This window comes from Lithobates pipiens, unplaced genomic scaffold (genome assembly GCF_037356315.1).
Source record: "Lithobates pipiens isolate NorthernLeopardFrog02 unplaced genomic scaffold, aLitPip1_a1.2 Scaffold_44, whole genome shotgun sequence".
Classification (NCBI taxonomy): Eukaryota; Metazoa; Chordata; class Amphibia; order Anura; family Ranidae; genus Lithobates; species Lithobates pipiens.
Genome location: NW_027507870.1, coordinates 4,701,371 through 4,715,627, shown reverse-complemented (window position 1 = coordinate 4,715,627; position 14,257 = coordinate 4,701,371). Strand labels below are relative to the sequence as shown.

Genomic DNA, 14,257 nt, shown 5'->3' with positions numbered 1-14,257 from the left:
TCTCCATCACCACATTGGTTACGTTGGAAATTCCCTTCCAACGGTCTCCTTCTACAACGTCAGCCTCATGAAGCCATGGCGTTTAAAGTCCTATAGCCGGGTATTGTTTGCACATTTTCTTTTTACTTGTTAATGAAGGTCGTCATTTCCTGTTTTGCAAAAAAAAAATGCTCTTTCAAAGGTGGGGGTGGGGGAGGGGGTAGAAGCTCAGATGGGGGAGGGGTGAGAGCTCACTGTGCTTTTCAGCAGATAGAGCAGGAGACATCTAGGAAAATACAGCATTGGGTGTTACCAACCTTCGCAGATACAAAGGATTCCTCGTCGTTTCCCTCCTCTGGATCGGATATATTCCATCAGTAAGTAACGTTTTTATTATATTTTTTTTGCTGTTTATTCGACTATTTCTCTGTATTGTGTGTGGGGAGTGGGGGAGGGCGGCCGTAAGAATGTTTTCCGTTAGTGGAAACCATTTCCAGTGTGAGAAATCCACCATCTTACCAAAAGTATTGGGACGCCGTGGGCCTCTACACGCACATGGACTTTGAAGGCCTCCCAGTCTTAGGGCCCGTAGGGTTCCGTGTTGAGTTGGCCCACCCCATAGGGTTGCCACCTCATCTCTTTTTTTAAACTGAACACGTATTACGCGGGTTTGGTGGCTGATTAAGGTGGTAATTAAGCTCATTTGATGCCTTAAATTTTGCCTCAGGACCTATGGAATCTATACGTGTTCGGGTTTAAAGGGATGAGGTGGCAACCCTACCACCCTTCGCAGCTATAACGGCTTCCACTCTTCTGGGAAGGCCGTCTACAAGGCTTAGGAGGGTGTCTATGGGAATGTTTGATCGTTCTTCCAGAAGCACATTTGTGGGGTCAGGCTCTGATGTTAGACATGAAGGCCTGGATCACAGTCTTCGCTCTTATTCCTCCCAAAGATGTTCTATCGGGTTGAGGTCGGGACTCTTTGCCGGCCAGTCAAGTTCCTCCACCACAGACTCGCTCATCCATGTCTTGATGGACCTTGCTTTGTGCACTGGTCCAAATCATTTTTGTGGGGTTGTTTTTCAGGGGTTGGTCTTGGCCAACCCAGACTTAATAGAATCCCAGACAGTCCGTAGGGTTCAATATTGAGTTGGCCCACCCTTTGCATCTATTACAGCTTCAACTCTTCTGGGAAGGCCGTCCACAAGGTTTAGGAGGGTGTCTACGAGAATGTTTGATCATTCTTCCAGAAGCACATTTGTGGGGTCAGGCACTGATGTTAGACATGAAGGCCTGGCTCACAGTCCCCACTCTAATTCATCCCAAAGGTGTTCTATCGAGTTGAGGTCAGGACTCTTTGCAGGCCAGTCAAGCTCCTCCACCACAGACTCGCTCATCCATGTCTTTTATGGACCTTGCTTTTGTGCACTGGTCCAAATCATTTTGTTGGAGGGGGGATTATGGTGTGGGGTTGTTTTTCAGAGGTTGGTCTTGGCCAACCCAGACTTAATAGAATCCCAGACAGTCCGTAGGGTTCAATATTGAGTTGGCCCACCCTTTGCATCTATTACAGCTTCAACTCTTCTGGGAAGGCCGTCCACAAGGTTTAGGAGGGTGTCTACGAGAATGTTTGATCATTCTTCCAGAAGCACATTTGTGGGGTCAGGCACTGATGTTAGACATGAAGGCCTGGCTCACAGTCCCCACTCTAATTCATCCCAAAGGTGTTCTATCGAGTTGAGGTCAGGACTCTTTGCAGGCCAGTCAAGCTCCTCCACCACAGACTCGCTCATCCATGTCTTTTATGGACCTTGCTTTTGTGCACTGGTCCAAATCATTTTGTTGGAGGGGGGATTATGGTGTGGGGTTGTTTTTCAGAGGTTGGTCTTGGCCAACCCAGACTTAATAGAATCCCAGACAGTCCGTAGGGTTCAATATTGAGTTGGACCACCCTTTGCAGCTATCAGAACCTATGGAATCTATACGTGTTCGGGTTTAAAGGGATGAGGTGGCAACCCTACCACCCTTCCGCAGCTATAACGGCTTCAACTCTTCTGGGAAGGCCGTCTACAAGGTTTAGGAGGGTGTCTATGGGAATGTTTGACCGTTTTTCCCAGAAGCCCACTTGTGAGGTCAGGCACTGATAGACATGAAGGCCTGGCTCACAGTCCCCACTCTAATTCATCCCAAAGGTGTTCTATCGGGTTGAGGTCAGGACTCTTTGCAGGCCAGTCAAGTTCCTCCAACACAAACTCGCTCATCCGTGTCTTTTATGGACCTTGCTTTGTGCACTGGTCCAAATCATTTTGGTGGAGGGGGGAATTCTGGTGTGGGGTTGTTTTTTCAAGGGTTGGCCTTGGCCAACCCAGTCTGTAGGGTTTAATATGAGTTGGTCCACCCTTTGCAGTTATAACATCTTCAACTCTTCTGGGAAAGGTCGTCCACAAGGTTTAGGAGTGTGTCTATGGCAGTGATGGGGAACCTCGGCGCCCCAGATGTTTTGGAACTACATTTCCCATGATGCTCAACAACACTGCAGAGTACATGAGCATCATGGGAAATGTAGTTCCAAAACATCTGGGGTGCCGAGGTTCGCTATCACTGGTCTATGGGAATGTTTGGCCGTTCTTCCAGAAGAGCATTTGTGAGGTCAGGCACTGATGTTGGACGAGAAGGCCTGGCTTGCAGTCTCCACTCTAATTCATCCCGAAGATGTACTATCGGGTTGAGGTCAGGACTCTTTGCAGACCAGTCAAGTTCCTCCACCACAAACTCGCTCATCCATGTCTTGATGGACCTTGCTTTGTGCACTGGTCCAAATCATTTTGGTGGAGTGGGGGGAATTATGATGAGGGGTTGGTCTTGGCCAACCCAGTCTGTAGGGTTCAATATTGAGTTGGCCCCCCCTTTGCAGTTATAACATCTGCAACTCTTCTGGGAAGGCCGTCCACAAGGTTTAGGAGTGTGTCTATGGGAATGTTTGGCCGTTCTTCCAGAATGACATTTGTGAGGTCAGGCAATGATGTTGGACGAGAAGGCCTGGCTCGGAGTCTATGCTCTAATTCATCTCGAAGGTGATCTATCGGGTTGAGGTCAGGACTAGAGTTGCCACCTCATCCCTTTAAACCCGAACGCACATGAATTACACAGGTTCTGAAGGCTAATTTTAATTCAGATAAGGCAACAAGTGAGTTTCATTACCACCTTAATCAACCTCAGAACCTGTGTAATTTTAATATGTGTTCGGGTTTAGAGGGATGAGGTGGCAAATCCTAGTCAGGACTCATTTGGTGGAGGGGGGATTATGGTGTGGGGGGGTTGCCTTTCAGGGGTTGGGTTTGGCCCCTTAGTTCCAGTGAAGGGAACTCTTAAGGCGTCAGCATACCGAGACATTTTGGACAATTTCATGCTCCCAACTTTGTGGGAAAAGTTTAGAGATGGGCCCCTTCCTGTTCCAACATGACTGTGCACAAAGCAAGCTCCATAAAGACGTGAATGAGCGAGTTTGAGGAACTTGACTGGCCTGCACAGAGTCCTGACCTCAACCTGAGAGAACACCTTTGGGATGAATAAGAGCAAAGACTGTGAGCCAGGCCTTCTCGTCCAACATCAGTGCCTGACCTCACAAATGCGTTTCTGGAAGAATGGTCAAACATTCCCATAGACACACTCTTAAAACTTGTGGACGGCCTTCTTAGAAGAGTTGAAGCTTTTAAGACTGCAACGGGTGGGCCTACTCAATATTGAACCCTATGGACTAAAAGCCTCGGAGGACCATTCGTTTTTGTTTTTGTTTGTTTGTTTTTTGTTGCATGCTAGTCCTTTGTCGAAAGTGAAGAGGTTACACCCCATATGAAAATTCTCGTACGACAGAATTCAACTTCAGAAGTGATGTTATGTGTTGAGTAGTTGTGCATGAGCATGCATGTTTTTTGGATGAAAACCATACTAATTCAATGAAAATCGGACGTTTGTTCACATCTGACAAAAATGTTCTAGTCTGCAAATCCAGAACTGGCTGTGGAAAGAACCATACTAACGATCCGAAAGTCGTCAGGTCGTTCATCGGATTAAATTTTACTTCCAATTCTCGTATCGTGTGTATGGGCCTTTTGACTGGGATGCCATTAAAGTTCATGTGCATGTAAAGGGAGGCGTCCCAATACTTTTGGTAATGTAGTGTATCAGTTTATACGTTTTTATTTTCCAGACGAGTCAAGATTTGAAACCATGACCTTTATCCCATAATGTTTCCCAATGTATATGTTGTACAAATGTTACAAGTTGAATGGAACTCTTACCCAAATAGGAAACTTCCGGTCATATCTGTATGTAGCGCAGACCCCCAATCCAGCCCTGCTGATTGGCCCCTGGTTCTGTTCCCTTTTAGGGGGTACAGGCAGCCAGGCACACAGCAGCTCAAACAGTCTCACAACTCAATGACCAGGCAGGGAATGTCTTTTTTTTGTGTTTTTAATATTCGTTGAACCTGATTGGGGGTACAGGGTGGGCTTTGGGATACTCAGGATTAAGTGCACAAAGTAACCAGAGGACACTCTTTGCCCTGGCTACTCTTTTCAGGGTAATATCTCTCTTGGCAGATACTAGGAACACAAGCAACACCAGGACTCCAAGCAAGGGATTAGGCACCAGATGAGGCTGGGGTATGGGGCACCAGATGAGGCGGGGCTGGGGTATGGGGCACCAGATGAGGCGGGGCTGGGGTATGGGGCACCAGATTAAGGCTGGGCTGGGGTATGGGGCACCAGATGAGGCTGGGCTGGGGTATGGGGCACCAGATGAGGCTGGGCTGGGGTATGGGGCACCAGATGAGGCTGGGCTGGGGTATGGGGCACCAGATGAGGCTGGGGTATGGGGCACCAGATGAGGCTGGGGTATGGGGCACCAGATGAGGCTGGGGTATGGGGCACCAGATGAGGCTGGGGTATGGGGCACCAGATGAGGCTGGGCTGGGGTATGGGGCACCAGATGAGGCTGGGCTGGGGTATGGGGCACCAGATGAGGCTGGGCTGGGGTATGGGGCACCAGATGAGGCTGGGCTGGGGTATGGGGCACCAGATGAGGCTGGGCTGGGGTATGGGGCACCAGATGAGGCTGGGCTGGGGTATGGGGCACCAGATGAGGCTGGGGTATGGGGCACCAGATGAGGCTGGGGTATGGGGCACCAGATGAGGCTGGGGTATGGGGCACCAGATGAGGCTGGGGTATGGGGCACCAGATGAGGCTGGGCTATGGGGCACCAGATGAGTCTGGGCTATGGGGCACCAGATGAGTCTGGGCTATGGGGCACCAGATGAGTCTGGGCTATGGGGCACCAGATGAGTCTGGGCTATGGGGCACCAGATGAGTCTGGGCTATGGGGCACCAGATGAGGCTGGGCTGGGGTATCAGGCTGGGCTGGAATAGCAGGCACTGGATCAGGCTGGATTGGAATAGCAGGCACTGGATCAGGCTGGAATAGCAGGCACTGGATCAGGCTGGATTGGAATAGCAGGCACTGGATCAGGCTGGAATAGCAGGCACTGGATCAGGCTGGATTGGAATAGCAGGCACTGGATCAGGCTGGAATAGCAGGCACTGGATCAGGCTGGATTGGAATAGCAGGCACTGGATCAGGCTGGAATAGCAGGCACTGGATCAGGCTGGACTGGAATAGCAGGCACTGGATCAGGCTGGACTGGAATAGCAGGCACTGGATCAGGCTGGACTGGAATAGCAGGCACTGGATCAGGCTGGACTGGAATAGCAGGCACTGGATCAGGCTGGACTGGAATAGCAGGCACTGGATCAGGCTGGAATAGCAGGCACTGGATCAGGCTGGAATAGCAGGCACTGGATCAGGTTGGAATAGCAGGCACTGGATCAGGCTGGAATAGCAGGCACTGGATCAGGCTGGAATAGCAGGCACTGGATCAGGCTGGATTGGAGTAGCAGGCACTGGATCAGGCTGGATTGGAGTAGCAGGCACTGGATCAGGCTGGATTGGAGTAGCAGGCACTGGATCAGGCTGGACTGGAATAGCAGGCACTGGATCAGGCTGGATTGGAGTAGCAGGCACTGGATCAGGCTGGACTGGAATAGCAGGCACTGGATCAGGCTGGATTGGAGTAGCAGGCACTGGATCAGGCTGGACTGGAATAGCAGGCACTGGATCAGGCTGGATTGGAGTAGCAGGCACTGGATCAGGCTGGACTGGAATAGCAGGCACTGAGCTGATTTTGCTGAACAATGGTTGAAGCAGGAGTGGACAATGGCAGAATTGTATAGGTTGGGGGGGGGGGGGGGAAAGCAGGACAATGGTATAGAGAAGGAAGTGTTGAGGAACTTGGTAGCAGCTATGGTTACTAAGCATAACGAAGAAGGAAGGGATTCTTGGTGTCTAGAGGCAGCTCTGAATTGGTGTGAATGGGCTGACGCTGAGGATAGTATCTCTGAACAAGCTTGGAGTAGAGGCCGGAGTTTACACTTCCCTTGTCCGCCTAGAGGGTGCACAGCAGTAACACAATCTAACAGAACCTTTTTGTGAACAAGGTGAGTAGCGCTCAAGGAGGTAAGTGTGGTCATCTTCCAGCAACCACACCAAAGACTCAACCTGAGACGTACGGAAGGGAGGGGTGAAATCACTGTGGCAATGAGATAAACCAGGCAAAGCTAATTCCTAACAACAAATCTAAACCAAAGGCTCTCCACTAGATAAAAACCTGCCCTGATCATCCAGGGTGTCCAGCCCCCCAATGTCCTCCAGCCCCCCAATGTCCTCCAGCACCCCTTCACTAGTGAGACCTTCCAAACTCTGGCGGCAAAGTCTTTATCCTCTGTTGCCCGTAACTCACAATCGATCACCACCTCTGGAAGCATCTTGCATTAAAGAGCAAGGTAAACCCTGGTGGGTTTTACTCTTTCATTCCCTGCAAAGGTAAAGCATAATGGGCTACTATGCATCGCATTGCATCACATCGTAGCCCATTATGTGCCACTTCCCTGAAACTGAAGCCTGTGATGTCCCCACTAGCAGCGAGTGTCCATCTTCACCCCTCTTCCTTCCATGGCCACTAAAACTCCAAATCTGTGACTCGCCAGAGTGACGTGACGTCACGCCCGCGCATGTGCGTGGGAGGTGCCAGTCACACATGACTCTGTTAGAAACGGCACGATCTGCCCTTTCTAAAGCGCACTTTTTTTTTTTTTTTTTTGTAAATATCTCTTAAACCGTGGAGGTTTAGGAGATCTTTCCAGCACCTACAGGTAAGCCTTAGTATAGGCTTACCTGTAGGTAAAAGTGGTTTGTACAGGGTGTAGAACCTCCTTTTAAAGGACAGAAAATGCTAAGATCAGATGTTTCACAAGTGCGGCTGATGTGGTTGTTAGCGGCCTCGGTTCTATGTAAGGGATACCAAATGCAGATATCTGGGTAGGTCTTCCTGCCCTGTGTCCCCAGTCATTTCTACCTACTTCTAGCGATTCCTATGTGTCTGTCTGGGTGCACTACTACCTGGTCTATATAAAATGGCTGACCAGAACAACATGGGTTTAACCACTTTCAGACCGGACCATTTTGCTGGTCAAAGACCAGACCACTTTTTGCGATTCGGGCACTGCGTCGCTTTAACTGACAATTGCGCGGTCGTGCGACATGGCTCCCAAACAAAATTGACGTCCCTTTTTTTTTTATTTCCCACAAATAGAACTTTCTTTTGGTGGTATTTGATCACCTCTGCGGTTTTTATTTTTTGCGCTATAAACAAAAATAGAGCGACAATTTTGAAAAAAACGCATTATTTTTTACTTTTTGTTATAATAAATATCCCCCCAAAAATATATAAAAAAACATTTTTTTTTCCCTCAGTTTAGGCCGATACGTATTCTTCTACATATTTTTGGTAAAAAAAAATCGCAATAAGCGATTATTGATTGGTTTGCACAAAAGTTATAGCGTTTACAAAATAGGGATAGGTTTATAGCATTTTTATTAATAATTTTTTATTTTATTTTTTTACTAGTAATGGCGGCGATTAGCTTTTTTTTTTTTTTATTGTGACTGCGACATTATGGCGGACACATCGGACATTTTTGACACATTTTTGGGACCATTGTCATTTATACAGTAATCAGTGCTATATAAATGCAGTGATTCCTGTGTAAATGACACTGGCAGTGAAGGGGTTAACCAGTGGGTGGCAGTGTAGGGGTTAAGTGTTCCTAGGGGTGTGTTACTAACTGTGGGGGGGGTTGGGCTTTCATTTAGTGAACACTGATCTCTGCTCCAATCACATGGAGCAGAGATCAGCGTCACTAGTTGCTAGGCAGAATGGAGAAATGTTGTTTTACAACGGCACTTCTCCATTCGGCCGCTCCGTGAGGCGATCGCAGGGATGCCCGCGGCGATCGGGTCCCGCGACCGGACTCGCGGGGGTCCCGACCAGCGCGGGAGCGCGCTCCCGATGGCAGGGCGGCAAATTTAAAGGGACGTACATGTACACCCATTTGCCTGCCCCTGCCATTCTGTCGATGTACATCGTCGTGCGCTGGTCGGCAAGTGGTTAAAGTTATGGAATGGACTTTCAGTTCCATAAGTTTCCAAGTTACAACCTCTCAGTCTGCTCTATATACTCTTCTGCAAACTGCGTCTTCCCCCGGACTATATCCTACATCAGCCTTTCTCAACCTTTTCAACACAGAGGAACCCTTGAAATGGTTCCGGTCTCGAGGAACTCCTGCTAAAAAATTTGAAATCTACAACTCATGATACATTAGTGTGGTGGTCAGTAGGAAGAATGATCCTTACACTTGTGGTCAGTGGGAAGAATGATCCTTACACTTGTGGTCAGTGGGAAGAATGGTCCTCACACTTGTGGTCAGTGGGAAGAATGATCCTTACACTTGTGGTCAGTGGGAAGAATGATCCTTACACTTGTGGTCAGTGGGAAGAATGATCCTTACACTTGTGGTCAGTGGGAAGAATGATCCTTACACTTGTGGTCAGTGGGAAGAATGGTCCTCACACTTGTGGTCAGTGGGAAGAATGGTCCTCACACTTGTGGTCAGTGGGAAGAATGGTCCTCACACTTGTGGTCAGTGGGAAGAATGGTCCTCACACTTGTGGTCAGTGGGAAGAATGGTCCTCACACTTGTGGTCAGTGGGAAGAATTACCTCCTTACAGATAGCTAAAAAGATCAATGGGAACTTATCAGAGAGGCAGAAATGGCTCAATGCTGAAGGAACCCCTAGCAACCTCTGGAGGAACCCTGGTTGAGAATCAATGTCCTACAGGATGCTTTGTCTCTCCCTCACATTCCTCCTCTACAATCTCAGCTACCAAGGTCCAGTCTGCCACCTCAACCTTTCCTCCCTCCTTATCACTTAGCCCTTGTACACACGGCCGGAGATTCCGACAACCAAATCCGTCGGATTTTGTCCGAAACTGTTGCATACACACGGTCGGACAAAGTTGCCGGAAAATCCGATCATTCAGAACGTGATGACGTTATTTCGTTACGACGGGACTACGTTCATGCTAGTAGCCAATAGCTTTGGTGTAGGAATTTGATCTGAGCATGCGTGGCACTTTGTCCGATCGGAATTCTCTACACATGATCGGAGTATGTCCGATCGGAGCATTTTGTCGGAAAATATTTCCGGCAAGTTGGAAAATTTGGTCCGACGGATATTCCGTTGGAAACAGTCCGATACATACAACACACAGTCGGAATATCCGACCAAAACGATCCGATCGGCCACATTCCGTCGGAATCTCCGACCGTGTGTACAAGGGCTTAGGCCGTCCAATACACGGTTCAAACCATTAACGGGCAGGCTGAATGTACCAAGTTTGTTCGATTTTTTTTTTTTTTTTTGACTTGGGTACAACCAGCCTGCTCGATTCTCTTACGATTATCGCTAGAGGCTGCTATAGCTACTAGCAGGGGCGGCCTGACCATTCGGGAACTGCCCGAGGGCCCGGGGCCAGTAGGGGGCCCCATGAGCTGGGACAGTCACACTTTCTAGGAAGGTGTCCTGCTACAGCTCAATCCCGGGGTTTGTCAGCAGCATTGTCGCTGCTTCTAAATACATATACTCAGACATCCCAAGTCTCCCGCATTTTGGCTGTGGCTCCCAGAAACCTGGGAGGCACTTGTGATGTCCCGGTTGCAGGGGCGATCCAGGATGGTCCCCTGGTTCACAGCCGGGATGATCGGTGCAACGGGAGGGAAAGCTGTGAACACCGATCTCCTCCTTGTATAGCTTTTTAGCCGGCAGATGCTTTTCCTTCTCTCCCTCCCGCAGGTGTCAGCTAAAAATCGATACAGGGAGATCGGTGTTCACAGCCGTCCCTCCCGCCGCACTGATCAAACCCAGCAGTTTCCTGTGTGCTCCTCTCCCCCTGCCCACCTTCACCGGCCCCCCTCCGTGTCCTCCACCTCAGCCCCCCCTCGTCCACCGCAGCCGGCTTCTCTCCTCTCTCGCCGGCTGCAGGGGTGGGGGGGGGACTGTCAGGATGGGGAGTGGAGGAAGGGGTTGGTAAATATGTCCTTTACTGGCCCCTTCCTTTTCTAAATGGGACATAGAGAGCAGTTGCTACTGATCGCTACTGCGTCCAGGGAAAACTGAGCAGAGTAACAGCTTCAGTTTATCAATGAAGAGCAGCCTCTCCATTTGTCTTCAGTGCTCAGAAAGGGACTGGGGAATCTGTGTCCTCAGTCCCTTTCCCTGTCTCAAAGGGGAGATTCAGACCCCTGACATCTCGCTAAAGCCTACCAACAGGGCTGATTGGAAAAAAATAAAAAAATCCAAAAAATGTAATTGTAAAAAAAAATAAACTAGTGTTACCACTCCCCCCTGCCCTACCAACACTGACCACTGCCCCAACACCCCCCCCCCCCCCAAACAAAAAACATTGTGAAACAAGTAAAAACAAATTTTAAATTGTAAAAAATCAATATGTAAACAAAAACCTACCGACACTGCACTCTGCCCTATACCCCCCACCCCCTTCCCCAGAAGCACTGTAAAAAAAAAAAAAAATATATATATATATATATATATATATATATATATATATATATATATATATATATATATATATATATATATATATATATATATATAATTTTACCGTGCCACAAAATTGATGGTAAAGCGCCGCTAAAAATAGCGGCACTTTATTGCCCCAGTGTGAAAGGGGCCTTACAAATTCTGATGTGTCGCCTAATCTGACGAAACACGGTGGGATGAGAGAACCCGGAGGAGAGGCATAGCTACTGCAGCCTCACACTACATGCGGGGAGGGAGGTGAGCTGAGGAAGGAAAGTCTGTATGGGGAGTAAGGATGGGCGCATTCGCAACCGCACGTGTCGAGTCAGGAAGCCGACCCTGCACAGATGGGGAAATGTCTCACTGCCTGTGATTAATGCTGTGCAGTGTCGGCTTCCTGGCGGGCACGTGCGGTTGCGAACGCGTTCACGCCCATCCTTACTCCCCATACAGAATTTCCTTCCTCAGTTCACCACCCTCCCCGCATGTAGTGTGAGGCTGCAGTAGCTATGCCTCTCCTCTGGGTTCTCTCATCCCGCCGTGTTTCGTCAGGTAAGCTGCACAAAATACCTGATAAAGTTTTTCATGTCAGGAGGGAAGTTTTTATGGTGTGTGTGTGTGTGGTGAAGGGTTAAAGTGACATGAAGGGTGACAATAGCAGCTCTGTTGGAGTCAGTGAAGTTTTCAGCCCCCTCCCCCAACTAAAAGACCTCTCTCTCCACATCACTATCCCCCCCCCCCCCCCAAGCACTTTGTCCAGATAAAGTAAAGTTAATTTGTGACCTTTCCATTTTAACCCTGTGCTATCCAAACTCTGTACCATGAAAAGCGTAAACCCACCATATACAAAAAAAAAGCAATCCCCGATGAACATCGGAGCGCGATGGTCAAGGATGTATGCATGGTAGCACCATCGTATGAACACTGATCCTTTTGAGACTTATTTATTTTTTATTGAGTTTTTTTTATGTACTTATAGTTAGGTGACCAAGCATGTTTTTCACACACACGAGCCACATGGATAAGTACGGTTTGATGCACAGGTTTGCAGATGCACGGAGGTGCCCATAACAATTAAAGAAGGAGCAGGGGGTGGCCCGTCCATTAAGGGCGCCCCCCACTCTCCAGCCACACCCACTTTGTAGAATGGATAGATTCATGCATTGCATGAATCTATCCGTGGCCGCTGCTGCCCCCTGTTCATGCGTCTGGGCCCTTTTTAGCGTGGGGGGGGGGTGTTTGAAACACCTGATTAGAGCCATAGGCTCTAATAGGTTTCAAAAAAGGTGGATTCGGGGCACAGAGCATTGTGCTCAGAGCCCCCACCCAGGTGTGTTAGAATAGAAAATTAATATTCACTTTTCTAACACTGAGCCGCCTCTCCGCCAATCGGGTAACGCGGGTCTGATACCCGTCACCTGATTGGCTTAACGAACAGGCGCTGGTATTGGATGCTTAGCAGGAAGTAAGAAGGGACACATGGAGGACACAGCTCGCCGCTGCCTGACCCGCCACCAAGATGGGGTAAGTGCCGGTCAGACAGCGGGCAGGCAGAGAGTCACAGTGGGCTGCGTTTGATGGGGGCACGGTGTGGCTGCGTTTGATGGGGGCACGGTGTGGCTGCGTTTGATGGGGGCACGGTGTGGCTGCGTTTGATGGGGGCACGGTGTGGCTGCAATTAATGTTTTTTTTCAGTTTGTTTGCGCGCTTCGTTTTGCACTCCTGTTTTCAGCAGAGGGCAGGCTGAAGTCCGCTCTCTGCTGATGTCAGGGCTGGACTGGGACATAAATTTTGGCCATGGACTTCATCCAGACCGGCCCACTTTACTCCAAACACCTGGTGTTGGCGCTTCAATCATCACGGCACCATGGTAGTCATGGTGTCAGGATGATTGAAGCGCATTATTACCTTGCAATATATAATGAAATATTTCAACTCGCCATAATGCAGAATCAGTGGGGGCCCTGAGCATGTCGCTTGCCACTGTTGCCTGCCATCAGATGCCGAATGTCACTTGCCACGTCGCCTGCTACCAGATGCAGCTTGTCACCAGACACAGCACTACTACAACACTTGATGTGCATCTCCAACCCAGCTCTGTACCCCCCCCCCCCCCCCCAAACACACAGAACATGACAGGGGAGGAGAGAGGGATACCGGGCCCCAACTAAGTGTAGCATTAAAATAATTTTTATTCCACTAAAAGAATGTTACTGACCAAGGGAGTAGGGTGAAAGGCATTGAGACACTGTGCAGGAGTCCAGGTTTGTCATCATTTTGAATTAGGAGCCACCAGCGGGAACGGATTGGCCAGTAGATGCAGAGCACCGGTTTATACTACTTCCTGGTGGCGGTGGAACGCACGATGGGGCAGATGTGAGGTCATCAGCTGGAAATGATGCAAGATGTGGGAGGCGACACGTCCTTCTTTAGGCCATCGTTTCCGGCTGAAGAAGTCTGCCCCATCATGCGTTCTACTGCCACCAGGAAGTGGTACACACCGGTGCTCTGCATCTACTGGCCAATCGGTTCCCACTGGCGGCTCCTAATTCAGAATGAAGACAAGCCTGGACTCCTGCACAGTGTCTCAATGCCTTTCACCCTACTTTGTCAGTAATGTTCTTTTAGTGGAATAAAAGTTGTTTTAATTCTACACTTAGTTGGCGCCCGGTATCTCTCTCTCCCCCAGTCACTGAATCCGTCCCACTGAGCCATCGGCCCACCTGCTAGCCCCGATGGCCAGAGTATGCCTGGCTGACATCACGGATGTCAGTCCAGGGGCTGCGTCATTGCAACAATGGAAGTCGGGATCCGCCATGTGCCTGGACCGGCACCCAGCTCAGCCTCTCAGCGAGCTGATCCTCCTCCTTCTCGGATCTTCGGCGCTCCTGGCCCCTCCCTCCTGTTCAGTGTCCCCACAGCAAGCAACTTGCTATTAGGGGTGCAACGGATCGCCACCGATCTGTGATCCGAGTGGGTCACCCTGTTCGGATTGGCACACGCCGCGCTCCTCGGCCTTAGGAAAGGCCGTGGCTTCGGCCTAGCTCCGGAGCGGCGGCCATCTTTGTACACCCGGCGGCCATTTACAATGTGATCGACGGAGCGATCACTTGATGCCGGTTCCTCGCTACCCTCTGTGTACTGATCTGTATAGTGGTGGGGAGAGATTGGATGGCAGCAGTGCTGTGGGCTGGATCTGTAGTACCCACTGCGCTGCTCTGTGAC

General features: G+C 49.6%; 1 protein-coding gene across 1 annotated transcript in view; it reads left to right on the top strand.

Annotated features, from left to right (window-relative positions):
- Positions 1–201: 201 nt before the first annotated feature.
- LOC143956842 (uncharacterized) overlaps positions 202–14,257 on the top strand; it is a 112,644-nt gene continuing 98,588 nt past the window's right edge. The window contains exon 1 of the mRNA XM_077467015.1: positions 202–356. The gene's annotated coding sequence lies outside the window, so the exon portion shown is untranslated. The remainder of the gene's footprint in view (positions 357–14,257) is intronic.